Source organism: Physeter macrocephalus, chromosome 16 (assembly GCF_002837175.3).
Source record: "Physeter macrocephalus isolate SW-GA chromosome 16, ASM283717v5, whole genome shotgun sequence".
In the NCBI taxonomy this organism is placed as follows: domain Eukaryota; kingdom Metazoa; phylum Chordata; class Mammalia; order Artiodactyla; family Physeteridae; genus Physeter; species Physeter macrocephalus.
In genome coordinates this window covers 10,674,865-10,699,714 of record NC_041229.1, presented here as the reverse complement: position 1 = coordinate 10,699,714, position 24,850 = coordinate 10,674,865, and the positions used below count along the sequence as shown (strand labels likewise).

The 24,850-nt window shown below is 44.4% G+C and overlaps 1 long non-coding RNA gene across 2 annotated transcripts in view; it reads right to left on the bottom strand.

The window, feature by feature from the left end:
• Window positions 1–24,850, bottom strand: part of LOC102985245 (uncharacterized) — a 156,215-nt gene that overhangs the window by 13,253 nt on the left and 118,112 nt on the right. Inside the window, exon 1 of one of the 2 annotated variants that reach the window (XR_449368.4) lies at window positions 14,373–14,433. The exons of the other annotated variant lie outside the window; for it this stretch is intronic. This is a non-coding gene — a long non-coding RNA (uncharacterized lncRNA). Of the gene's footprint in view, window positions 1–14,372; window positions 14,434–24,850 lie in introns of those variants that run through there. 2 annotated transcript variants of the gene reach the window in all.

Sequence of the window (24,850 nt, the reverse complement as noted above, 5' to 3'; positions counted from 1 at the left end):
ATTATGTCAAAAGCTGGGGAAACAACCAGTGGGCCTACTGCGATGGATGCTCTTTATTGGCCAGAACCGAGTAAGGAAGCTGCAGAACGACAACAGTGCCCCGGCCAGAGTTCACATGCCACCACGTGTGTGGTGACACATTATCTCATTTCACCCTTATACCGTTTCTGAGATGGAGTTGGGTTAACCCCATTTTACAGATGAAGAAACTGAGTTCAGAGTGGTTAATTTCCCATAAGATAAGTGGCCATGATAGGGATCAAACCTAAATCTATTTCAGCCTAGAGCTCTTCTCACCATATCACACTGCCTCCGTGACTCTTCTAGCTGTCCTGGCCAGGGGACTCGGGCCACGGCATACTAATTTCAGCAAGCCAAATCTCAAGCCAATTCCCGCTGATCTCTATTTAAACTCCATTACCTCCCTGATGTTGGTAGCAGCTCTGTACTGAACCACACGGAAAGCCTGAGCTGGGAGTAAAAATATAAAACCCCACTTACTAAAAACCATCACTTCTTCATTGGCTCTTTCTCCATAAGCAACCTTGACACTATAGGACCAAAGATAAAACAAACACAGAAATACCCTGGGCAAAAGGAGCTGAAATAATGTGATGAAGGAGACATGTCAAGTCATGATATGGACTCACTAAATATTTCTATACTATGCCTATACCTATACTGGGCTCTGGACTGAATGTGAAAGAGGCAACCCACCCTGAAGACACTTACATGTTGTTATAAACTGAATTCAAGTAAAAAACAGCCACAAGGATTTGGAGAATTCAAGGAAAGCTGCAAAAACAAAAAACAGATTCCTTTCATGTAATTGGATCTCAACCTGAGGACCTTCAGTGACAGGACTGCTGTGAAGAACGGAATAAAATTCCAGGAATACTTCTCAAAGAGAAGGTATCAGAGGGTCTGGAGCACGCGAAGGACACATGCTTATGGGTGGAAGAATAGGAAAATGAGTGGGGTGGGAGGGAGAGTCTTGTTTCCCTTTGGGCTGGTCGGGGCATCCTGTTCTGCTCCACACCAGGCAAAATGGAGTGTGCTGATAATAGAGCAACCATAGCATAGAAGGGACCAGAAGTCATCTCAGGAGGAATCTGGAAAAGTAGAAAGGCAGGTGAAGATACAACTCCGTACAGGAAATGACTGCTATCTTCAAATACCCAAAGGGCTCTCAGGTAGAAAGGGATGGGATTTGCTCTAGCTTTCAGGGAATACGATGGAACCAGTGGGGAGAAACTCCAAAGAGAATGCTTTTTGACTCACAGAAGAAAAATACTCTGCTAGCTCAATCCAAAATTAGAAGGATCACTTCCTGTCTAGAGACGGTCAGGAGGGCTCTGTCATTGGAAGTTCTTTGGTCAAAGGATGGGTCCAGGCAGGAAGACCTTCTAGACTGAAATAACCCTTGGGGATCCCTTTAGCTCTAAGCGTGTTGGGGTCTCTGAACAACCTGAGTTCCAAGAGGAGAAAGTGGACAAGAGAAACGCAGGAAATCCTCACACAGAGCGTATAACTCCTATTTAGGGATCACATGTCCTAATATATTCAACGACCACCTAAATGCAAAATGTGCTTACGCCTTTTCCTCTGTCTCTCTTGAACAGAATTATTTATTTTACTGTCTCAGGAATTCCAATATTTAAAGTACCTACTAGGTGAGGCAAAGGCCTTTAGTGGAAAACACAAAGGAGAAGGCCACACTCCCACCCTCTCATCAGTTTAAGGAGAATCTCAGGTTTTAAAAGAGATGTTTAGAAGCCAACTGGTCAAAGACCCCCACCCCTCATGTCTGAATTCCTTCCTTATCTTCCCTGTTTGAGTGTTGCCTGATCTCTGTTTGAAGGCTGCCTCCAAAGCTAATTTCATTGTTGGCCATTCCAATGGGGAAATTAGCAAAAATATACACATGTAAAACGCATCAGCAAGACATGGAAACAAAGGCAAGAAAAATGGTACCTTTAATATGCACTGTATCAGAGTATAAAGACAGGACCTAATATTAATAAGGATTATAAAAAGTCAGATTACAGTAAATTTTTAAAATACCACCTCCAAAACAAATAAACTTATTTACAAAATAGAAATAGACCCACAGACAGAAAATAAACTTCTGGTTACCAAAGGGGAAGTGGGGGAGGGATAAATTAAGAGTTTGGGATTAACATATACACACATTACTATATACAAAATAGATAACCAGCAAGGACCTACTATACAGCACAGGGAACTCAATATTCTGTAATAACCTATAAGGGAAAAGAATCTGAACAAGAATAAAGAGATAGAAAGGCAGATAGATATGTATAAATGAATCACTGTGCTGTACACCTGAAACTAACACAACATTGTAAATCAACTGTACTTCAATGAAAAAGTGAAAAAATAAAGTAAAATAAAACACCACCTCCAGTGTGAGTGGCCACTACTTGATGACACATGGTACTGGTAAAAAGCATAGGTGAAACTGTTGCTCGTCATGCTATCTTTTGCGTATATGTGCAAGCCTTCCAGTGCCGGGTGGGAAGACAGAAGAATAGGGGCAGGAGAAATTAAAATGGTGAAGGTTGCTAATAAGGAGGAAAGCAAGGTATGGGGCTTTGAGGGATGCTGGTACGTGGTATGTATTTCACTTGCTTGTATGATGGGGACTGGGGCAGAGTTATAAAAATGAGTGCAAAGCTGGTGGGCATGGCAGACAAGAGAAATGGGGCATCAAAGAACTGACCTCTGATTGAGTAGAGAGGATGGAGGGCTTAAGTGGAGGAGGGAAAAGACATAGAGTTTAGGGGTGGAGGAAAAGGGAGAAACACGAGATCAGTGAAGGAATTGAGAGGTAGGGAGAAGTGAGGAGAGAGCCTCAAGGGAGGTCCAAGGTACTTGGGATGTTTCCAAAACCATCGTGGCGTCTCAAGAGATGGTGAGAGGTGGGGATAAGGGTGAACGTTTAGGGGGATGCAAGAGACAAAGCCCTGAAAGATCTCCGGAGTGGAAAGAAGCAGAGAGGAAGCTAGACTCATCATAAGACTTGGTCTCTTCCTGGCTGCAAAAGATTGTTAATCCATCAGAAAAAATCTGAATCCGTCAAGTGTTGACTGAACACCTCCTATATGCTCAGACATGTGATAGAAATAGAAATCAAAGTGTTAGTAAAAAGTCATGCTAAAGAATGTCCCGTAGTAATCTTAATTACTATCAGTCAATTAACAATCGTTGATTTAGGAACTACTACAGCTGGGGACCATGGTCAGCACGAGCTATACAGTTAGGATCACCAGGCCTATTGACATGGAGGTCACAAATAGTGGGGGGCTGGGGAGAGCCAAATGTAAAACCGCTACGAAGAATTATAGGGTGCTTCAGAGAAAGATGACGTACAAAAATTGGGTTCGTGATTTTCACATTTTTAACAAAAAAGAGATGTGAGAAGCCAGGAGAAGCAGGAGGAATCGGGCCATGGCAAGTTTCTTCCCGGCCTGAGAATGGCAGAGAGCATCGCCTGACAACTTCTCAGGGTCCAGAGCAAGGGGGCTGATGCCGAGCCCAGCAGAGGACTGCTGGGGACTGGCGCAGAGCCAGACTGGGCAAGAAACTGACTCTACTCCTCAAGGAAATCAGGAGCTCATGATGGAAGGAGGAAGCCTTCTGCCTGAGCTCCTTCCCCTCTGGACCCCACTCACCCTGCCTGGCGTGACCTCTTCAGCTCATTTGGCCTCCGCCCATGGCTAAGTGAGAAAACCATCTCTAAGGAGCCTCTCCAATTTCCTGAATTTTCTGTCTGCCTTGCTTTCCTACTTGGGTTCACAGATGAGCCCATGACCCTCAACGACTGTTTTGGGGAAGCTTTTGCATTTTCCTTGGCAAAGGTGCAGCTCGCTGAATTCTTTTAGGCCAGGCCAATAACAACAAGCCCTAAAATCGCTGAGCCAAGTGGTTTCTTCGGGGATCTGCTTACATTCCCTCCCTGAAAAGAGCAGGGGGCCCACTTCGTGCAGTCTCTGCACACAGAAAATGCATGCTCCACTTTTAAGGTGGCGGAGGTATGGGAGGCTTTGACCAAAGAGGGGATGAGGCACAACTAATTTTTGCTTTGGTTTTATATTGCTCGATTGGGTTTCATTCCATTTTAGATGATGGATAAGACGGCTCAGAGTCAGCTCCCTTGAAGACTGTCTTGAGAAAGGGTTAGGGAAGCTTTTAGTGCAAGCCCCATGGGATCCCAAGTTGGCAGAAGAATTTATGTGTGTCAATACCCTCTCTCATTCCTGAACTTCCACTCAGTCCAGGGTTCAATATTGTAATTACATTCTTGTAAGCTGTGGCTTTGGGAAGAAGATGGAGTCAGTCTATAGATGGCTTGATTTTTTTTTTTTTTTTTAATAATCATGGAGGGATGTTTGGGTAGAAATAATCCAATTCCATAAAGGATTACTCCACAGTTTTGTGGGTTTTTTTCTGATTTGGAAATTGTTATATGATGAATTTTCAATCAGTTTACCTCCCCGTTTATTTTCTATCATGCGAACGTTAGAATGTGGTAATGTTTCCCAGGTGTCCCTAGCTTAGGGGAAAACCGTGAGGACTATCTTCATGGGAGCCTGTCAAGCAGTGGCTGTCAAAGAGCCACTGGAATTAACAATTATCCGTGAACAATTCACAAGGCATGTAATCCCTGTGCAGATCACTGAGAACTGACTGCCTCTGAGAAGTGCCTGCAAGATTAGCCAAACGGCCTTGCAAAAAAAACAACAACAAGAAAATGATCACAGAAGTACTTCCTCATTTCTTGGCATCAGTGCGTGGCTAAGGCGACAGAGTTGCAGGTTCATGCTCCGAGTCTGAGGGTATTCTTCAGGTGGGGGAAACAGGGTGTCTTGAAAAGTAAAATTTGAACACATTCTTACGCGGCAAGATGACCCACGTGTATCCAGAAACACCTAGAGCAGTCATTCAGTACTGAGCTTTCCTACTCAGATGGAAACTAAAGGGTTCTGGGGTCAAACCTACCATTTTCAGAAGACGGAAATCAGGGCAAGTCTCATTTGCAGATGGGTAAGTACATTCTAGGGATCTAAGCTGGATTCAGTAACTTTATCAAAAAGCCTGGCATTAGAGTAAGAGGGTTTGATACTGAGAACCCTCCTAGGAAGGGGCACATCCAACAGCCCACCGTACCGTCTGACCCAGAAGCTCTCCAGCAGTTTCCAGCCGCTGTGGGGACCTGGCAATCAGAAGTAACCCCATCTTGGGCTTCCCTGGTGGTGCAGTGGTTAAGAATCCACCTGCCAATGCAGGAGACATGGGTTCGAGCCCTGGTCCGGGAAGATCCCACATGCTGAGGAGCAACTAAGCCTGTGCGCCACAACTACTGAGCCTGTGCTCTAGAGCCTGCGAGCCACAACAACTGAGCCCGCGTGCCACAACTACTGAGCCCACACACCACAACTATTGAAGCCTGCACACCTAGAGCCCATGCTCTGCAACAAGAGAAGCCACCGCAATGAGAAGCCCGTGCACCGCAACGAAGAGTAGCCCCCGCTCGCCGCAACTAGAGAAAGCCAACACGCAGCAACAAAGACCCAACGCAGCCAAAAAATTAAAATTAAAAAAAAAAAAGAAGTAACCCCATCTCCATGCTTTGGAGGAAAATTTACAAACTGAGGTTTGCCTGACCTAACAACAGGGATGCTTAGTTTTCCTATATCAACTGATGAAGAGTAGATACTGGCATTTCCAACCAAGAAAAAAAAGGATGGCTTAGGCTAAAAGCAGCCTCAATGTGGGAAACCAAGTGAGGTTGTGAGAAGAGTCAAATTTCTTGCACTTTATTAAGAATACAGCTGGACCCTCCAGAGATGCTCATCTTCAGGGGATTTCATAGGTCCTTGGCCAGAGACCAACCTGGATCATAAGAGGAAACCCCCTGGGCCTTTCTTTTAAAGAAAGAGCTTTTAGTCATCTGGGCTTTGCTTATTGAAAGAATATTCTTTCTTGTCCTGGAGTCAGGGTGAAAGAATGTGCTGCCAGGTTATCTGAGAGGCCCACAGGGAGATGCCAGTGAGACAAGCCCAGTGGTCCCCTACTGAACTCTTTCATCTTGAAGGCCAATAAGATGTCATCTTCACTACACTTCCCAGGGCCTGCTGTCTTCAGACGGCACGACAGCAATGAACACAGAACTCAATTGCCACTCCTTTCCCATTTCGCTCTTAACGCCAAGGAAATCTGGTATCAGAGCCTTGGAATTATGAATTGGAAAACGGTGACAAGAAGAGTGAGGGTGCAAAGTAATTTAAAACACTGAATGCCACCCAATAACATTAAAATAGGTCATGCAGGATATCGCCATGGAGCTTTCTTTTTTTTTTTAATAGATATAGTTTTTAAATTGGGGTATAGTTGCTTTACAATATTGTGTTAGTTTCTGTTGTACAACGAAGTGAATTAGCTCTATGCCTGCATATATTCCCTCCCTCTGAGACCTCCCTCCCCCCAACCCCCCATCCCATCCAGCTAGGTCACCACAGAGCACCGAGCTGAGCTCCCTGCACTATACAGCAGTCCCCACTAGCTGTCTGTTTTGCACATGGCAGTGCACATACGTCAGTCCCAATCTCCCAATTCACCACCACCCCGTGACCACATGTCCGTTCCCTACGTCTGCGTCTCTATTCCTGCCCTGCAAATAGGTTCATCTGTACCATTCTTCTAGGTTCCACATACATGTGTTATTATACGATACTTGTTTTTCTGTTTCTGACCTACTTCACCCTGTATGACTTTCTGTTAAATTTTTCCCCTCTCAATTCTTTGGGGAATTCTCCCTGCTTCTGTGTGCAGAGAGCCCCACTAACTCACAGTAACCTGAGGGTTAGAGATCATCACCATTAAGAGCGGGGCCACAGCGGTGGCAATGGTATCATAGGATCCCACTCACTCTATGTCAAGGCCGTCGTCTACCCATAATGAGAGGTTAGAGGGGTTAAGTTTACACAGTGAATAGGCCACTGGTGCTCCCCCCTTGATTCTCAGCAAGAAAAGTGCAGAAAGTTCAGTTACTCCCACTGGCCACTGGACAAATGCCCAATTGCTCTCTGGGGAAATCTCACAGCGGCTGTGTCATTGTGAATCCCCCCCGCCGCCTCCACAGGCCTCTCCTTCAGGGCCACTTAGTTTCCAAGCCCTGTCCCTTCTTTCTCCACTACATTTCTTGAACTAGTCCTCTTCTTTGATTCCTGCTGTCATCATCCTTGGTGAAGTTCTCATTTGTTTTCTCCACTGGGCTTTTGCTCTATCTTCCCATTTCGCTTCCTGATATACCACTGTAATCCACTTTACACACGACTCTCGGTTGAGTCTTCCTGACGCATGCCTCCCTGATCACGTCCCTCTTCTGTTCAAACACTCGTGGTGATAACTTTGCCGCCTGCTGCTCACAGTCCAAGCGTGGTGATTCTGCATTGCTTATCGACCAAAATCCAATGAACAAATTGATAGCTTTATTCACAAAGAGGAAATTGTCCAGGGACTCACATGTTATCCTACGAATAAAGGACTGAGACTCAGAAAGTTGCTCAAACTTCAGCAGCCCACGTGCCGGAGGTGAATTTCACTTGACCTGTCCCAACGTGTTTCTCTCCTATACATCCTCCTTGTCCCAATCAAAAAGTCCTTTTCCTGTGTCCAGCCTGACTTATCCCTCAGGCTCTTGAATTCTGCTATCTTTAACTATTACTTCTTTGAATAGTGAGTTCCACTCTCAGAAAAGAGATTAACCAAGTAAAAAAGGAACAAGCGACTCCTAAGAAAGACACCAGAGAATGACCGCAGCTTGAGTGGAGAAGAAAGGGGAGTCGATGGGTGTTTGCGGCTCTTCTTTGTTCGATTCCCTGCATCTCAGGACCCTAATCGTCCACAGACTATCCTCTTGACTTTGATGGGGATTTCTCTTCTGTGCTTATGCTTCAGTTACTCAAAACATGATCACCACAATTAGACAGTCATAATACCCCATGATGATAGGAATGGTTTAATGGAGAAACATGCTTGGGTAAAGATCCTTGGATATTAATCAGAGTAATGCATAAAGATTGTAGAAAGCAACTTGGAGAATAAGACATAGAAAAATTACTGAGTCGCTTTGCCCATCTTTAAAGCATTGCCATTTCTGGGGCTGAATGCAAGAGCAGCTAGGAGTGGGGGAGAGGGGAAGACACACCACATCACACACAAATCTGAGGATTCCAATTCTGCAGAGTTTCTTGTCATGCGTGAAAGAGGGACATAAAGGAATCTCCCTCTACATAAGGCCTATAACAGTCCTTCCCCTTTCCCCAGAAGTAACACAGACTACAACCATAACAGCCTAGAAAGGTGAAGAGCTAACTTTTCTTTAAAAAAGAAAAAAAAAGAAAGGAGAAAATGAAGACAAGAAACAAGCAAATACAAACAGACTCTGAAGGACAACTTATTTTGCCTGTCAGTGCACCATGAGGCACAGTTGGGAAGTTCTTCTTAAGATCTAACTTGCATTTCTCTTGCTGTTTTTGTTTGTTTGTTTGACCATAGACTGCTCTAGCCTCTTTGCCAACAGAGAAATACTCACAGCCCTTCCCAGCTGGCCATTTGGCTCAGCTAATGGGGCTGTTCTCAAATCCATGGTTAAAATGTCTGTCCCTGAAAAGGGCCATTGAGCTTTTGCTCCATAAGAAAGCTCTGGACCACACCTCTCAAGCTAGACAGCCCTGCCATATGTGTGTGAATGTAGATGCCATCGTGACCACTGCTTCTATCTACTAAGAAAAAAGTCAAAGCAAGATTCGTGCCTGAACTTCAACCTCTACCCAGAGAGTGCTGAAGAGTCGGCTACTGGGAATTAACCTCTATCCCCTCATTACAGCAGGACGCTAGACCAGAGCAGGGGGTGACCCCGGAGATGAATCCTGGGCTTTAGCCCTCGGGTGGTGTTTGCCTCGCAGAACCTTTCTACTTCCTGGGGGTGAAGGTAGGGCTCTTTAGCAAAATTTTCAATATGGAGTTGTACCCCAACTTTTTCCTTCTACATCCATAGTTTCTTCTATCATATTAAATAAAATGTTACTCTTGATTTTTTTAAAAAAAGCACAAAGGAGTGACAGTATAAACAAGATGGGACTTCAGAAGGCCAGAAGGCTCTCTGCATTTTGCCAGAACCAGGCTTTGCCTCCTTTTGGGTTTCCCGAGGCGGCCAGCACCCTAGAGCTGGTGATTTCTCAGGGGGCCAAGTGTAAAGGGGGCTTAGGATTTCCATGTCTGGTGAGAGACCCCCTGAAGGCTAGAAGGAGGAGGCAAGAGCAGAGACCCATCCAACCTGTGTTCAGAATTACCGGGGAAAGTTCCTTAATGTTCCCCACCTTGGTTTCTTCACCTGTAAAATGGGGATAATAATGGAGGCATACCTCATAGGATTGTTGGGAAGATTTAATTCAAAGGGATAAAACCCTTAACACAATGCCTGGCACATAAAGAGTGACCATTTAACCGCACCTCTTGGTATTAATATGAGTAGAGTCATCTCTGGGGGCAAAGTAGCAAAGAGAAAGAGTGGGAAAGAGAGCTCCGGGAAGTGACCAAGGCACTGCCATCCCCCGGCCCTGGTGATGACCCCGCTGTGCAGGGGTGCAGAACATTCTTCCATTCACCCAGGCCCCAGCTCGCTCCCAGATATGGAACAAGCCGGCAGCACAATAAAGACCTGCCTTCCACAAGGTGGGCACCGCGCCGAGCGGCGCCTGGGTCCAGAGGAGATATCTCTGTCCAGCATTTCTATCAGGGCTCTTCCGAGCCAGCTCCTGGGGCGCAGACAAAGACCCATTCAGGACGGCTGGAGCGCTGAGAGCAAGCAGATGAGCAGGGGGGCCCGGGAAGGGGGTGGAGAAGCGGCACAGTGCCTGGCACCGACCCGGCCAGGGCCGCCTCAGGCGAGTGGGCGTGGAGGGCTCAGGTCCACAGCCGGGGCTGCACTCTTTGTCCTTCCTCGGATGCCTTTCTCCGGTGGTGGTCCAGGGCCTGGAGACACCAGCTGCCATGGCTGGGGCTGAATGACCTCTCTGGAGGAGGCGGGGAACCCCCAACCCCACCACGCCAGCCCAATAAGCCGAGTATCCAGCGGAAACGGGCCATTACTAACTGGCCTGTCATTTCAAAAGCACTTCTTTCTGGGAAAAATGCCTCTCAGAGTTTCCCACCCTGGGGAGGTACTAGCTGAGGCACTGAAGTGACAAACAAGAAGCTAAATTAATACACAGCAGCCACCTGTTACTCCCCAGGACCTAGGAAGTGGCTTCGTGTGCTTCAGCCTCAGTTTTCCCACCTGTACAATGGGGCCTGGTAAAATAATCTGTTGGATTTCAAAGAGAAGCTGTTGAGAGAGTTTCTAGGCAGCAGTGTGTTTATTTTCTCTGAGCCAGCAGGCAGGCCCAACCCCAGCCTTCCTCTCTGTGGCCTCCTGGAACGCATGGAGAATGCCTGGTCTGGGGCTCCCATCACCATGGCTCTGCGGGCAGCCCCCAAATATGTCAAGTCCGATGCATCAGGGCCATGCCAGCTCTGCAGTGCTCACAATTTTGGAGCAGAGAGGCTGCTGAAAGGACCATGATCCATGAAGAAAAGAAGATTCCCTCTTTTACCTTTTCCCTCCTAAAATTACGGAAGGCTACCTTAATAATGTCTGACAGATCAAACGTGGAACAGAAAACTGAGCCCCTTCTTGTCACCAGGTTTGTAAGACATTTCCTATGGCACAATGTCATTTTACAGATGACTCAACTCAGTAGGACTGAAGGGATTTTCTATCATCTAAAGATGTTTCTACATCAATTAATCCAGTTGTCCAGCTTTCCTGGAATGCACTGACTGCATTTATTCACCGAGATACCTCTCATCCAGTGGTAAAACTCAGTACACATACCACCTCCTCCAGGAAGCCTTCTCTGATGACACAGCTCAAATCAGTACCCCTTCATCATGCTCCCACAATGCCCCAGGCACACCTCTCTCTCGTGGCACTTAGGAAACGACTTGAAATTGTCTGTTTATGTGTCTCTGTGGTCTTCTCTGTGGTCGGGCACTGTATTTTATCAAGCTTCCAGCACAGTGTTGGCACGACGTAGGAGCTTAATAAATGTTTACTGAACTAAATGGATGTGTTGCTGGCATAAACCCCCACTTGTAATTTATAAGAGTATCCTGTAACCTTTGCTCTCCGGAAGTTCTATCTCGTAGCTAACCCAACTCGCCCCTGCACACATATGTTGCTACTTAGTCTAACCTCAGCTGGTGACCATCCTCATTCTTATGAGAGTAGCAGAAGAAATCACTGCTATCGCTCATCATTTCTTTCTACCAAGTCAGACTTACTTTCAGGCTTAAATCAGGAACAATCAGAATCTCAGATCTGACAGCTTTTACTTTTAATAGACAAATAGAAAAGGACTTTCAAGAAGGATTTTGGCCAGAGAGAATCTGTGCATTTCAACAAGTTTCTGGGAGGCACCTACTATGTGCCAGACTGTGTGTGAGAGAATAAACACATGCTGAAGTCCCGGCCATCAAGAGATCCCTAACCTAGAATAGGGAATAAACAGGGGGGATACTTAACCTATGAACAAGCACCACTCCACTTTATTTGTGGTGCCCTGATTAGAATCACCAAGTTTTGTGAGAATGTAAGAAAGTCCAGACTGCTAAAAAAACAAAGTTTCCAGTTTCTAAGCAACTTGGGAGAAAACTAGTGGCCCAGTCAGGGGACACGCTGGGGACATGTTGATGAGCCCATGAAAGGATCAGTGCCCTGCCTGGGTGTGTTGACATTGTGACAGAAATCTATTTGCATTTTCACTGCTGGGCGGAGGCTGGCCTCCACTGACCACATATTCAGGAAGCTGGCACGAGCCCCTCATCACCAACCCCTACACTGGCAGCCTCCCTTCTTCTGGCCAAGGAGCTCAGGGTCTGCGTGACTTGAGGCAAGTCATCTGGGGACATTTGGGATTCTGATCGGGTGAGCCAGTGGAGGCAGCACAGATAAGACCAGGACAGAAACCTGGCAGCCTAAGTAACATCTGCTTGGGCTGAGGTTTTGGCATGGGCTCCTGCCGGGGTGCCTGGGGCTGGAGCCTGGGAAGGCTGCGGTTGGAGCAGGTGACAGCAGGTGGCGCAGGAGAGCAGAAACCAACCCTTGGTGGGGCCCAAAGAAAGCATGGGATTAATCCTGCCCCAAAGAGAGGCGCTAGGGCTGAGAAAGGCAAAGGGGACCAGGCTCTCCACACGGTGCCAAAATAAGCAGACTGTCCCCACGGAACATACAGCCAGATACGGGCATTTCTCAGGTAAAGGTAAATCAAGATAGGTCGGAAGAGGTCTGAGTAAAATCCCTGCATGGTCAGCATCTTTAGGACATGTGCAAAGAAAAGAAAAAACAACATACAATATTAACTTCAGGGGCAAGATAAACACTCCTAGAGTTGAAAGGCTCAAACCACTCTGAACCCTTAGACGGCCGATGGGTAAAGTATAATTCTCCAAATAACCTTCCCCCTAACAACAACAAAATGAAAACAAACGACGACAACAAAAGCACTTAATCTGGTCGGTAAATTTCTGGAAAGCAACATTTTCAAACATACACACAAAAAGGGATTATATCTCCATCTTAAAGCTACTAGACAGAGCCACCTTCTCAATGTTCTTATCTCTGGGTAAGCTGCATCCGAATCATACCATTATGGCCAGAAAGTTCCCCTCCCACAGACACCCAAGGTTTCTCAGTTTCTGGGCCCCAAAGGGCAGAAAGCATGGTCCTACTTATTTATTTACACAGCACCGTAACTTGAAGAACTTTAACTGGGGAATTCTAAGCAAGGGGATAAAAGTGCCACACACAGGATATAGGACAATCTGTCTCTTCTGAGAGAGAACATTCAAAAGCAGTAGACAGATGAGATGCACAATAGAGAATTTACCTCATATACTGAAGCAGTGTAGGTTGGCTTGGGGATAAATTTTAGGGAATGCAAGGAATTTTACTTATTTTTCCATTTCGTTTACTTTCACGTTGCTATTTCTCTTGGGGGGAAGCAATCCTAGATGCCTAAGGTCTGATGTTTTATAAATCAGTTCTCTGTGTTTACTTAAGTACATGTGCATATATGCAGCATGTTGCATTGCTTGAGAAAAAACATTTGATGTATTCTCAATCTTCTGCAAAAAGCAGGGTCTGTTCAACTCAGTTCACTGCTGGGTTTACTGCTCAACTAGGACAGTAAATGAGTCTGTTCTGTAACCTACCACCTGTAACTGGATGGGCCCACATCACAGACGTCTCAATAGCAGAAAGCATAAGAGCTCAGCGATTAGGCTCCATCAAAGGGCCAGGAGAGCACAGAGGAAGGGGGAAGGAATTCCTCTGGGTGGGACCAGAAAGGCTTCATGGACTCAGATACTGGAGTTGTTTCATCCTCCGTGCCTTGGACTTGTTTCCTTCTGCCTGGAATGTCCTTCCTCATCTTCCACCATCTTCCTTTTCTGGGTAATTTTTCATCTTCTTCCAGAATCAGTACGGATCCCATCTGAAGCCCTTCCTGACCAGCACCTTGCCCTGTGTGTCCTTAGAAATCCTGTGCAAATCTCGTTCCAAGTACATGACATAGGAATGATGCTGCTGTCACCATCTTCCTGCTATAAAATTCGCTATTGTAGACTCCTGTTCTTCTGCTTCTTCATGTTTTCCCACATCCCTCTCCCCCCAACTCTTTCTAAGTAGGGTTGCCAGATGAAAACAGAATGCCCAATTTAAACTGAATTTCAGGTAAACAACAAATAATTTTTAGTATAAATATATCCCCGATATTCCATGTGTTGTTGTATTTTTATTTGCTAAGTATGGTAGCCTCATCCTGAGACCCCTGAGTTCATGCCTGTTCCCCCCTCCCCGTCCCCCTGCGGCGAGGGGTGGGAGATGCATTCAAAGCTGCAGATGCACTTTCTCAGCATTGACCTCTCTCCCCAGCCAGCTCTCCAGAAGAAAGGGGGTACCCCTTGCACACCCCTCCAGAATATCGGACGAGTAATCTAAGGTCAATTTCAGACCCATTTGGTGTTTTTTCTCCTGTACTGGGTGTATTTATTCAATAGAAATGAAGTTTAAGTGTTTTGTTCAATATAAAAACACTTGCTCAGATGTTTTGAAATAGGAGGGTTATCGCTTGCTTTTCATTTAAATGTGGTTTCATGAACTGTATGAATTCTACGACACTTTGAAATCTGTTAAGTCCATGTTTAATTTCAAAGTATGGCCAGCTGGATGTAGTGACATTTACCTTGTCAGTTCCTGCTGGCTCTTTCAACCCATTCTGTCCTGGAAGAAGCAAGGGAGATGCAGCTGGCAAGGTATGAACCTGCAGAAACACAGCCAACCCCATCAGACAGTGTCCAGCATTGTGAAATATCTTCAAGCTCAACATGCCCTCCTTATTTCACTATTTTAGCAAATGGAACTTTAAAAGCAAAAATAGCAACATCTTGGATTTCTCTAACAAATCCTTTCCACCAAGATTAACATTCTTTCCACTTACACCCCAACTCCCAGGGTGAAAAATTGCAACAAGAATAATTTATGGCAATGTTGCCCTAACTTTTTTATATCATCACACACAGGAAGCTATAACAATTGCATAATTGGGATACCTTGGAAAAAATCTGGGAGATTCTATTTGAGACTTAGTAATAAAATTAATTAAATTTCATTACTTACTTTTTAAGTTAGCAAATGTTACAGAGAATACTAAATATGGACTTTGTATAAACCCTCCCAGTAAAATAAATCATTTTCTATTTAGAAACATCTAATATCTGCTTTTAAGATGTAATGATTAGGGAATTCCCTGGCAGTCAAGTGGTTAGGACTCCACACTTTCACTGCCGTGGCCTGGGTTAGATCCTTGGTCGGAGAACTGAGATCCCACAAGCCACACGGCACAGCCGAAAGAAAAAAAAAAAAAAAGAAAAGAAAGAAAGTAATGATTAAAATCACATATGCCTTCTACATTATTAGACAAAATATAAAATATCAGAGCAAATGAAATCAGGAAAAAAATCTAACACTTTATAGGGCACGCAAAGCAAAGGACATCACTGATGGTAAAAAAAAAAAAAAAAAAAAAAAAAATCATGACTAAAAAATAATCAAACTAATACCAGGACATTTTAACAGGATGATCCCGGGAAAGTGAATTGCATGTAGCTTCCCAGGACACTCTGGTGTGTGTGGTGGGGGGGCATTCATAGAGTTTTTAGACACCCAAAGAGTCATTACGGAAGTCAGCAAGTTTACAGATAAAGCCATACAATGAATGTTCAAATATAATTAAAAATTTCTAAATAGCTATCAAAACTGCTTTTATATACTCTCCCACTATAAGAAACTTTCAACCATCCATATCTCAGATAAATTCCTTGTAAAGTATCCCAGCCACCCCGAGCCTGTCACAGCGCCCCTGGAAAGCTCTGCCTTACAAATGAGATCATTCTGGTCCATTTCCAGCCCACTGTTGGTGCTACAAGCGTAGTGAAAATGAACAGGTACTGAAGAAGAAAAGTATTCTTATCTTTTAACCAAATCAGAATCTTCCCCAAATATTGAGGATTATGAAACACTGAGGTAAGTTCCCCACAGAAGATTCAGGGGTTGCCCTCCTTCCTTAGCTAGCCTTGGTGTGTGGAAAGGGCCAGTGAACCATCCCACTCCATCATATACTGGGAGCAACTGTGAAATGACAAAAGCACTGGCACAACCACTACAGATAGAAAAAAATGCAAAAAACTCGGTCCTAGTTGGAAGCTTACTGTGTGGAGAGTGAGACCAACACAGAAACAGAGATACAAGGGCATCCGTGGTTCACCTGAGTCTCGCCCATGATGAGGTTCAACAATTCTTAAGATTCAGTGATTCTTTCTTGCCCATCCTCAATTTATGCTATAACCAGACACATGCTTTTACAGAGCATCTGGCTGCCTTCCCCCTCAATAATTCTCTTTGCTCCAAGAACTTGCCTCAAGTTTGACTCTTGAGAGTGTTTTTCTCCTCCTGAAAAGTATGCTGCCTTTTCCCTTCTCACTCTCAGCCAGCCCAGATGGTTTCAGAGCTTGGAAAGAAGGGCCCAGCATCACCAGTTACCACTGGGTGACTGTATCCCTACATGCCTGGAATGTAAAGCCTAGATAACTGGGGAGCGGGGTGGAAAATGAACCTGATAGTTTTTAGGACAAAAGCGTTTTCTCTCCTCATCCCACTACCTAGGGTTCAGCAGGGTTTCACTGAGCAAACGATTTTGAAATTGTCAGCCAAGCCTGTGCCTCTCAAGAGCCTGTCTCTCTAATTCCAGCCCTGAAAGGATCACAGTTTTGAGCCATGTGGCTTTCATGATTCTTTCATGGATGGCACATCCATCAGGGAGTCCCATCTGAGCCCCCCAGCAAAGCAGAATTAACTAATGTGCATAAATTAGCACCAAATGTCTACTCTTCGGAGAAATGCCAAAACCATTCCTTCCTACAACAGATAACTAACCATCCCCATGTCCTATCAGCCTCCTTCTCCAACAATGACCGGCACCTCCTTCAACTCATGTTCAGTTCTATAGTTTATCAAATGATTTCAAATGCATTTCCTCATTTGACCTTTGACATTTGGGTGGCAGGTGACATAGAAGTTTTAATTCCATTACATAAATGAGAAAAATAAAGCTCAGAGGAGTCACATGACAAGCCCAAGTCACACAGCTAAAACCCGAAGGGCTGATTGTGGAACCAAGGTCTTCTGACTCAATCTGGTGTTCTTTCCAGGACACAGTTCACAGCCAGTGAGAGAGAAGGAGAGAAACATCTGAGAAGGCCAGTATCGAAGTTGAAGGAGCTCCCATGTCCTCTCCTTGTTCTCTCAACCCCCAACCCACAGCTCACTGGAAGTCCCTGATAAAGGTTCCATCAATGTCTGAGTCACCTTTGGCACATGGTTGATTCTGAGAAAAACTGCACAGGTACATGCACACACAGGCACACATTTACATATGTATAAGATGTATTATCCTCCCAGTATTTAAAACGCTTTACCACACTCCACATTGTTCTTCTCCAAGCAATAAGTGCCCGGAACATAGCGGAAGCTCAATTATCTACTGGCTGAATGAATAAATTAATGCTCTCTCTCTCATTCTTTTTGACATCTCAGAATGGTCCTTCTATTTCAGCCGGTCTCATCTCCTAGCTGCCCCACCCACCACACCGAAGTACTGGAGCAGGCTCCGTGTCAGGATGCTATACGTAACTAAGTGGGTCAGAACCAGACACAAATAAAACCATAGTTCCCGTTCTGCTGAAGCACGATTTACAAACTGTAGCTTCAGAGATGACTGGGGTAAATGACTTTCAATCCTTTGGGACAGATAATCCTTTGAAACAGATATTCAAATCTCATTTTATAGATGAACTGATACAAGCTCAAGGAAATTAAAAGATTAGCCAAAGATTACCAAACTAGCAAGTGACAGAGACAGAATTTGAACTCACTTCTGACCACTGGGTTACCATGCGTATCTAGCGTCTGGCATGGTAACTCGCCTCCCAGTACTCCTTGAAGGTGTCTGGGGCCCTATATACTGGCTGTTTACTCAGCCTACAAGGCTCTTCCCTAGAGCTGCTGGGTGATGCCCAGCTCCCACACCTCCTCCAAGGCTTTGCTCATTTTTTACCTACTCACTGAGCTCTTCCCTCATCACCCTAAATTGCAATCCATCCTTTCCCCCACCCCCATCACTCTAGGTGCCCCCCCATCCTACTTTGTTTTTTGCCATAGGACATAGCACTTTGCAACATATCATAGAATTTAATTATTTATTATGTTTATATATATTTTCTAAGTAGGCTTTGCTATGGTGTGAATTTGTCTTTTTAAATTCATTTATGGATCCTGAACACTAAGAATACTACCGGAAAGATAGCAGGTGTTCAAGAAATATTTTCTTTTTTTTTTTTTTTTTTTTTTTGTGGTATGCTGGCCTCCCTCTGCTGTGGCCTCTCCCGTTGCGGAGGACAGGCTCCGGACGCGCAAGCTCAGCGGCCATGGCTCACGGGCCCAGCCGCTCCGCGGCACGCAGGATCCTCCCAGACCAGGTGGACGCGCAAGGAAATATTTTCTAAATTGAAGGAATAGGGACTTCCCTGGTGGTCCAGTGGTTAAGAATCCACCTTCCAATGCAGGGGACGCAGGTTTGATCCCTGGCCGGGGAACTAAGATCCCACATGAAGCAGGGCAACTAAGTCCACGCGCCACAACTACTGAGCCTGTGCACTGCAACTACTGAGCTCACGTGCTCTGGAGCCCGCGCACCACAACTAGAGAAGCCCGCGCACCGCAACTAGAGAAGCCCGCGTGCCGCAATGAAGATCCCACGTGCCGCAACTAAGACCCGATGCAGCCAAATAAAAAAATAATAATAAAATAATAAATTGAAGGAGTAAATGAATGGTAGGCACTCAGTTAATATTTGTTGAATGAACCAAGAGCTTATTATCTAAGCTACCCCATGGTCCCACTTATTCAATGCTCCCTATATGCTAGGCCCAGTGACATAAGTGATCTCATTTAATTAGCCCCCAGGTTCTTCAAGCTAGATAATCAAATTCCCTGTTATAAAGATATACACGCTCAGAGAAATGAAATAATTAGCCGAAGAGCACACCAATGGTAAGTGACACGCAGTGTTTGAACTCAGTTCTAACTCCAAAGCTTGGGGGTCCTTCCATCCCAATACAACACTTCTCAGCGTACTCACAAAGGTATGAGCCACCTAGAAATGCGTTGCCTCTATAAATGAAATAATGACCCATAAAAAGTAGGTAAACCTTAGTCATTCACAGTTAATATTGCCTCATTCGACTCAAGTTAGACGTGAGAGCTCCATCGCCTGAGATGAAGCTTGTTCCCTATCGTTCTGGAGCCCAGAAGCAAGGCGTGTTGCTCAACTCAGCCTGGTAATTTGCATTTTTAATCATTCAAGAATTTAATGAGTATCATGGCCTTAATCAGGTGCACTACAAATACAGCTGATGTCATCAGAGCATAATTAGTTTGAAGGAGAAAAAAGTTTTTATAGTCTGAATATGTCTCCGCTGGTATAAAGGTGAAGGGTCTCAGGGGTTCATAGAAAAGGAGAGAAACCCACTTAAAATCTAGATGCTGTGATTAAAGACTTTTAAAACGTATTACCTGGGAAAGGTTTTTGAAAGTGTACCACCACTATACTAAAACTACAAAGGTAACAAAGCACCAGTGGCAACCATTTTTACAGCTCTATTCAGATGTCATTTGCACACCACAGAATCCACCCATTGTAACTGCACAGTTTAATGATTTTATGTAAATGTAGAGAGTTGGACGACTGTAACCGCAATCCAGTCTTCAAACATTTCAATCACCCCCAAATTCCCTCCAGCTGCAGCTTCTGCTGTCACCCCCCCAATCCTATGCAACCACCACTCTGCTTCTGGTCTCTATAAATTTGCTTTCTCTGGACATTTCATATAAATGGAATTTCACAGTATAAATACCTCTGTGACTGTCTTCTTTCTCTTAGCATATTTTTGAGGCTCATCTATGTTGTAGAACGCGTTGGTATTCCATTTCTTTTTACTGTTGACTAGTATTCCACTGTATGATAGGCCACATTTTGATTCTCCATTCACCAATTCATGAACATTTGGGTTGTCTCCACTTTGGGGGTATTATGGTTTTGCTGCTGTGAATATTCACGTACGAAGTCTTTACGTGTACACGTCCTTTCATTTGTCTTGGGTAAATTCTTAGGGGTGAAAAGGAGAAGTCTCATACTCAATTTCCATTTCACATTTTAAGCAACTGCCAAACTGTTTTCCAAAGTGGCTAATTCCATTTCACATCCCCACCAGCAACACATGAGAGCAACCACTGATTCCTGAAATGCCTTAGACAGTACAATTGAAAATCTTCAACTCTTTATGTCCGATCTTTGAACTTCAGCCTTGAAAGAAAATGTGAAATGCTCAAATCACACTGTAGACAGAGAGGAGGAATGATGGGAAATTAACTGGAATCAATGAGGTTTAGAGAAGAGAAGGGATTTGTAGCAAGTAAGTCTTCTCAGGGATAGTATTTTCAGATTTCATTTGCTAGGCAATTAAATTAATCAATTAAATAAAATAACTCTCCAGAAAGATCAGTTACATTTGCCATAAAGATTGCTCATTTACCCCAATTTACCCTGTGGTTTATATAACAAAGACACTGGTTTCATTTATTTCATTCTCCCTATTTTTATCTCCACATCATGAAGGGAAGGAACACTCTGTGGGCTTTAGAATGTGTTAGTCAAACTGGACTGAGCCCACTCACATGTGGGAAACTCCAAGTTGTTTCATTTTGCCTGTGATCTTCAAAACTCTTGATAAGATATACATCATGAAAAGAAGGATGATGTGGCAAGTTTAGTCTGGGAATAAATTTAGGTTCCATGTTGTACAATTCATGGGTTCATTCATCTATTCTGGAAAACATTAATATGTTCCTTGACATACCAAGAGGAGAAAGACATGGGCTGTGCTTTCAAGGGAGTGACAGACTTGTCAACTAATACTGCAGTGGAGTGCTATAAGTGCTATCGTCAAAGCAAATACAGACGGGAGGGAGAATGCAGGCACAAAAAGGGAAAAGGACAGAAAAGTCATCTCAGAAGAGGTATTTCTTGAGCAGTTGTGCTAAAGTAGGTATTTGTCAGAGAGCCAGGAGCGGAATAAAGGGGGGGGGGGCGTGATGGGGGGGTCATTCTAGCCAGATGCCGGAAGACGAGCAAGGGCCCGGACCCCTGACGCAGAGTGTATTCAGAGACTCGCCTTTAGCGTGGCTGCAGCATATAAGGGGGACCCAGGGGATGAGGCAGGAGGCAAGGCTGGCGAGCACCTTACTTGTCCTAGTAAAGAGACGAAGTCATCCTATAGAAAATAGTGGCTGATTGTAGGATCTTATATAGGATCTGACACTGTAAGAGTTGAATTTTATTTAGCTTACTATTACTAGTGAAGAGGATAACTAGGAGACCAATTAAGAGAGGACTGTAGTAGCCAGGCTGGACGCATGAACTAAGGCAGCAGCAGCAGAAGTAATAAGGAGGCCTGGGATAGGATGAATGTTGAAAGGGCAGGCTCTAGAGCAGTGGTTTGGTGTGGAGAGCAGTGATCCGAGGCCCACGATCAAACTCAAACTTCCTAGGTCCCACCCCCGTGACCTACCATGCTGGATTCTGGCCTAGGAATCTTCATTTTCATAAGCACCCCAGGTGACTCTAATGCAGGGTGACTTGAGGGTACTTATCTCGAGAGTGTGAAGACTCATCACACAGAAGAGCCTTGCGGAGAACCACTAAATCTAAAGCTACCACTGGAACCAGTGAAACGGGGGTGGGGTGGCTTCTGAGAACAGACTGGTAAATGCTGGGTGAGCTTTACCACTGGTCTCCGCTCAACTGGCCCCTCGTGGCTCACCGTGAAGAAGAAAATTGCACTTCAAAGTGAAACAATTTAAAATTCGTCAGCCTAGGCAACAGACTTTAATCAAAGCCTATTGGCCCGTGCATAAGATTCCAAAGAGGTTTACTCACGCTCACCTAAAACGAATTTCTATCTCACCACACAGATAAGAAACTTCACCTTTCTATGAGTTAGCTCCCGGTGCAAGAATTTTTATTCTGCCTTCAGAATCTCCCATCTGTCTTTCCACCTATGCTAGATCTCAGTATCAGGCATACCTCTGAGATACTGTGGGTTCAATTCCAGAGCACTGCAATAAAGCGAATATCACAATAAAGCAATTCACGAAAATTCTTTTGTTTCCCAGTACCTATAGAAGTTATGTTTATACTATCCTATAATCTGTTGTGGGCAATAACATTGTCTAAAAAAAATGTACATCCCTTAATTAAACAATACTTTCTTGCTAAAAAATGCTAACATTTTTTAGCATCGTCTGACAACGTCATCTGACAGATGACATCTAACATCATCTGACATCTAACATCATCTGACAACGCAGGGTTGTAAAACCTTCCATTTGTAAAAAAAAATCTGCGAAGAGCAATAAAGTTAAGTGCACTAAAACAAGGTTTGCCTGTATTATCTCTTACATACCATGAACTCCCAAAGAGTAGGAGCTGGATTTGTCCAAAATCACTTTGTTCTGGTGCACCTATGGAAAATAGGCACAAAATAAATGCTTTGTGTTGATGAAGCTGCGACTATGTTGATGCTTTATTTGCATATTGCTATAAGTGCTGAAGGTATAATTTGCGTATTATGCCAATTTTGAGGGAGTGGGGACTGTGCTACGTTTTGTTGTGCACAGTATCTTTAAATGCAGAAAACACCAGGGTAATAAATTAAACATTTTAATTAAGTGCTGTGGCACCCTACTCATACACTTCTCTGTTACATGGTTCAGATAACTGTGTCAAATAATGTCCTTATTAAACTTCTACATTCATGACAAGCCTAATCACACATGGCTAGTCTACCCCTGATCAATTTTTTATCGTGTCCCCCAACCAGAATGATAAATACTGACGCGTAAGATAGCCTCCACTTACGGCACAATTGTTTCATGCCAGGTACCACACTCAAGTGCTTTAGTGAGAGATTACACTGAATGTTCACAATGACCTTAACTAGTGGATACTATTATTAGCCCCATTTTACAGATGAGAAAACCAAGGCTTAAAATAGTTAAGTAAAAAAGTTCAAAGCAGGTGACAAGCAATCAAGTAGCAGGGATTTTAACTTAGGTCAGCTGAGCAGGCTCTAAAAATGAGCCCATCTTGTTTCTCAAGTTTCCATTCCATCTCAGCAATGAAACAAGTGGATTTAATGTGATAGAAAATGAAAAAGAAAATCCAGAGTACGGAAAATCCCATGTTATGATAGTAATCTCAGGAATTACCAGCTGGGAATTTGCCCCCAAGTCTCTTCTAAGGGTGTGATGGTCCATGTTTAATGTGTCACTCTCCAGGGAGGGAAAAGCCCTGGTTTGTATCGTTTGCAGATTTCCATGCTATACATGTTCTCACCACCCTGCCATTACAAAAGGTGGAGCTGGGGAGACAACACGGATTGTGCCTCTTTCCTCCTAAAGGTCAGGGTTCTCACGGTCTCTGAACAAGCCCCAGAGACCCTGGACCAAGGAGAAGATACTTGTCCTGTTTTGCAGGAGGACCCAGTGCAAGGGAGAGGGTGGAGAGCGACAGAGTGGGGGGATGCAAGTGCCACCAGGTTATTTTAATTAAAAAGTGATGACAGCTGAATATATTCCCCACCTCTGCGGCTAACAGCTTCCTGACCTAGACCTCACTCGCTAGACCCACTCCCGAAACCAGACGGCATTCGTCCCCATGGGGCTTCTGTTATTGGCTGGCCGTCTCAACAGACGCAGGTCCAACCAAATCCATGTCTAATATGAGCATGCAAATGGGGAGATAAAAGGGAAAATGCATATGTGTGAATCACAGTTCACAGAAGGAGAAGTGTCTCTATGCGGCTGCTTGGGCGGGAGGACGCCAAAGGTCATTGTCGTGGAGCTCCTGGGCAGCACAGGATTAATTCCGTCCAGCTGTCATTCATAGCTATCACTTTTATCAATTCATTTGACACATTAAAAATATTTGATTGGATGTATTGTGATGAGGGCCGTGCGTGCGTGTGTGTGTGTGTGTGTGTGTGTTGGTTAAAGCATGAGTTTCGCAGTCAAACATGCCTGCAGCATTTCATCTGCTTCCAGTCCCATTTAATCCTATTATTGTGTCCATTTTACAGCCAAGAAAACAGAGTCAAAGGACATAAATGATAGTTCCTGAACTAAAACCCAACCTTCCTGCAATGTTTTCTTGGATGATTCTAACCCGGGTAGACAGCCCATTCCTATTACACTCACTGACTCTGTACAAGTGACATGAGCTTTGCCTTGCCACACGGATGCCCTGTTATATCACTGGTTTGGCTTCTTTTCTGGCCTAAAACATAAATTGTCATGGGCAGAAACCATGAAGCTAGGCTCCAGGGAGATGCTCAATTTTTAAAATTGATTGATAACACTGTATCCGTAGGTCCACTGATGGAATGAAGCTCTGGGAATTCTAGAATTGGGAGGAAGAGTCAACAGTTTTGAATGCTTATTACATGGTAAGCCCTAAGCGAGGTGCCTTACATACACAGTTTTATTTAAAACGATATGGTTGATATCGTGACTTCCATTGTACAGATTTTTGTAAAAGGCTCAGAGAAGTTAAGAAATTTGCTAACACCACATTACGGGGCTGCTGCAAAGCTGCAACTTAAATCTAGGCCAGTCTAACTCCAAAGCCCAGCTGTGCTGCTCTGGAGGCCATCACGTCCACCCCGCTGCACCTGTGAGAGAAGACACCTAAACAAAACTCCAGCGGGCGGGGATCATACCTCACTCGGAAAGTAATTCCAAATGTTCACTTGGAAACATCTTCCGGGTTCTGTTAAGCCTAATATTCAGAAACGAGTTCTTCATGTCTGTCTTAATTCTCCCTTGCTTCCATTTCAGGTCATTCCCCTTTGTTTGCTAGGCAAGAAGATGGAAAACAGCTGGCTACCATTTCCTAGACAATAATCCTTCTTGGACTGGAAAATTCCTATGACATGATCTCAACTTCCTTTTCTCTGGTACAAAATACAGCCACACACCGCTCAGAGTGAA